Raw genomic sequence first — 4,186 nt, 5'->3', positions numbered from 1 at the left:
TGCCAGGAATTGAAGCTGGATTCAGAAGAGGATATGGAGTAAAGGATATCACTGCTTATGACTAACGGATGCCGCCTGAAAGCAAAGGGTGCCAGAAAGATGTTTGTCTGTTTATATTAACTATGCAGATCATTTGGTTATGTAGTCTAATACTAATTATGGATAATGAAAAAATTATGTGGATTGTTACAAAAATTAGAATTCCAGAACATTTCTTTCTTGCTTTGTTATTAATTGGGATTGATACATATATCAAACCATTCCATAGTTCATCACACCCAGCAGAATTGTACATTTGCTACCACGATTGGTTTCCAGACAATCTTTTTCTATATGGACCCTTGGGTGTCACCACCCCGTCACCTTGCCACCACCTCTATTCCTCCCTTCTCCCCAAACCCTTGCTGACTCTATAGATTTATAAGTCCTGTTTTTTATACACCCAAAAGCGTAAAGCATATAGCATAACTTGAGGAGGGTGATCTCCAATTACATACCCATTCTAGATATTTCATTGTGCTCATGCATAAGTTGTAAAAAGACCAAGAGGCAGATGTTTGACCAATCAAGAGGCTAATGCACGACTTAAAATGCGGACCAGGGGGCTTCAGGGCATCCTTGCAGCATCCTCCCTTAATCCACATGCTGAGTGGTCATCTGAGAAGACGGACTATATGAAGAAGAACGTGGCATCAAGATGGGAGGAAGATGCATTAGCAACCTGTGATAAGCAAAGGATACAACCTTATTTGTGGAAAGTGAAAAACATTTGAAGCATTTCCTGATGAAGATCAAAGACAGCAGCCTTTGGTATGAATTACACCTCATCATAAAGAAAATAAAAACTCACACCAATATACCAGTAAGCAGTGTCATGATAAACACAGAAAAGCTAGAAACTGTGAGTGATTTCATTTGACTTTGGTCCATAGTCCACGCCCACCCGAAGTGGCACTGGGCAATCCAAGGACAGGTTGCATTGGGTGAATCTGCTGGAAAAAGGCCTCCTTAAAACGTTATCAATGAAAGATTTCACTTTAGTGACGACGGTGTCTGAACTGAGCCTAGGCCTTTCAGTCACTTCATATACAAGGAAACACTGAGCCACCATAAGTAAAACCACTGGCAGGTATATGCATTTGAATTATGACTTGAGTCCTTATACCACAGTATTACAGAAAAATGAATCAAGCTCTGCTAGACGAAGCCTAGCAAGAAGTTCCTTAAAACCAAGCATCCTGAGGCCTGGTCTCACATGCTTTGGATATTTTATCATGCTTGGCAAAGCAGAGAGGGTGAACCAAGAGAAAGCCTTCAATTAGACGGACTGACATAATGGCGAGTGAGCAGTGACTGGGAGGGTGGTGCGTGACCGAGCGCTTCCTCCTGTTGCCCACAGGGTGGCTCTGAGTTGGAACCGATGAGCCAGCCATGAATGACAGCAGCGTAGTTCAGCGAGCAGCCACTCCGGATGGAATCCAGCGGTAACCCGGTCTTTATTTGTAGGGTGGATTAATTTTATTATAATGGCGGCAAGACAAAGGAAAGAAAAACATTCTGTGATGTGCTTTTCAAGAACGCCTGCATCTAGATAAGACACCGCCCCTACGCCACTGTCAATGAACCTGGTCATTTAAAAAGGAGTTGCTTGCCTCCTCCCTGGGGGAGGGACAGCAGAGAAGAGGGCGGAGGGAAACATCGGACAGGGGAACTTATGACAAAACTATAATCATTTATGATCTAGGAAGGGTTCATGAGGGAGGGGGAAATGAGCAACTGATATTAGGGGCTAGAGTGGGAGGCAAATGTTTTGAGAATGATGAGGACAACAAATGTGCATATGTGCTTGACCCAATGGATGGATGTATGGACTGTGCTGAGAAGTGTATGAGCCCCCAATAAAATAATTTAAAAAAAGGAGTTGCTGAAAAATATATATTAAAGTATATAAGCAAAGCACCTACCCATTTAACAGTCTCTTCATGTACAATTCTATCATAGTGATTGCATCTTTTTAGTTGTATAGCCATCTTTTATCTCATTTTCCAAATTAAGTGGTTCTTCGTTCATTAATGTGAGCTCACAGTCCCCAAAAGTAAGTTCCCCAGATGAGCTTTTGAGTTGCTCCTATCAATTTGAACATCCAAAGAGTAAGCGTGCTGTTCACAAGACTAATTTAATAAGAGTTGAATGATAAATGAGTGTTCTGGGTAAGCTTTTATCTGAACCAAAATAAAATGTTTTAACAATCTTATTATGTTCAAGGAAACATTCTTTACTAAGTAAATTAACTTAACATTTGGTTTAAAGAAGACTACAGGAGATGTATTTAGGTTGAAACGTTAAAGAATGCTACAAGGCAACAGTTGCTGGGTCTCTCCAGCCTCAGTGGCCCCAGAAAGTCTGTAGAATTCTGTTCTAAACGTTTCTCTCTTTAGAAAAGGATTTTTTTTTTTGGTTGAAACTTTGATCAAGTATTTAACAAAAATATTAAGAAAGTGTCAGAAAACAATGAAAAATGACCATTGAGTGCATACTTTGGAAGAAAATTTGCTTCTTGGGACCAACCAAAGTTTCTATGTTTATTCTTATTCTTCTCAGCCCTTCTGAAAAGATCTTACTCTCTATTACGGTGTGTACTGTCATGGTCATTCAGAGGTGGGCTGATGCAACTTTAGATTGGATTATGAATACACTCTGGCCATCATGTAAAGTTTTGTACACACATACCACTGAATTCACTTTAAAGATTATTTTGCCTATTTTAATTATATCAGCAGACATCATGAAATTAGTTTCTCAAAATTCTACCAAAACACCTGGTCTTTGCCCTCACATATTACAAGATCCCATGGAGTTCATATGTACTAGGGAGTAGTTGATATGATGAAATTGGAATGACAAGCTACAAAAATACACATCAAAGGAGTAAGGCGATTAAGTATCAGGAAAATAAATGAAAACTTAAGTATAAGAAGGGCCAACCTAAGGGTAATCAAGATATGTAACAAAGTAGAAAATTTCACAAAAAGGAAAACCACTAAACTGGTTGTAAGGAACTATATGTATTTCTTTTACAATTTTCAGTAGTACGTATTTGGGTAGGTAATTCAACACCAATGATTCTCGGTTTCACGAATGGCAGAATGAAGATGGTTGTTAACCCATGGGTTTGTTATGAGAGCCAGGTGAAATAAGATCAGAGACATTGAACAAAGTGAGTACAGAAAGACATTCAATAAATTCTAAATAATATGATCTCAACCGCTTCCAGGATTCTTTCTTTCGATTATGTTAACATGAAATTTCAGAGTGCAACAAGTATGACTCCCCAAACACCAATTGCCAACTATTCTTTCTTCCTTTTTCTGTGTCTAGAACATGCTTCCCTTTTGCCATGCCTAAACAATCACCTAGATTCCTGAATCCGCCTTATCTATGCAGACCTTCCCAACTTCTTTCCTTGCATAGTTGGATTCTGCTAAAAAATATCCCAATCAATCATGCATTTTAAAATAAATAAACTAAAGTAATTTAGACTCAAAATGGAAGAGAAAAGAAAATTCGGTGTAGTTTGATAAAATTAACCTGACAAAGTAAGAGGTGCTCCAGCAGCTCCAATTCCCTTCAGATTTTCCACCGTCTCAGCCAAGCCATGGGAGAGAAAAAGAAATAGTCATGGAGTCCGTCATGATCCAGACCCACACAGCCCTCAGCGAACTGATGTACTCCTGGTCCTTGATGTGCTCCTGAGAAAATCCCTTCACATCACTGGATGCTGATACAGCTGGTGTTAACAGAAGGGCAGAGCATAGGTGGGTTTGCCCCCTTGTCTTCATAAGAAATGATAGACTATACTGTCAGTGAAACTGTGAGACAACCAAAAGGAGTATGTACAGTCATTGTCCCCAAATCTAGCACACCTGGCACAGTCTCTGACATAAGTGGGTTATTCTGTGTGGTAAAATTAGCAATAATGGGCGTGGTCCGTGGAAGCTGGAAGTGGAGACTTTGCTATGTAAAGGTGCTGTATAAAGAAAGGTGCGGGCAGGCCATATTTGTAGGAAGTAGTTTTCTATTGAAGCAAAGTGAAGAGAACATTACTTTTTGTTGTCTGGTAAAGAGTAGATGCGACCACAGGTAAATCATGCCCAAAGCTCTGTGCTACAAAGAGTTTCAATCGTAC

This window comes from Echinops telfairi, unplaced genomic scaffold (genome assembly GCF_000313985.2).
Source record: "Echinops telfairi isolate 266 unplaced genomic scaffold, ASM31398v2 ScPeMD7_7458;HRSCAF=8496, whole genome shotgun sequence".
Taxonomy (NCBI): domain Eukaryota; kingdom Metazoa; phylum Chordata; class Mammalia; order Afrosoricida; family Tenrecidae; genus Echinops; species Echinops telfairi.
The sequence above is the reverse complement of the archived record's forward strand: the minus strand, read 5'-3'. Positions refer to the sequence as shown.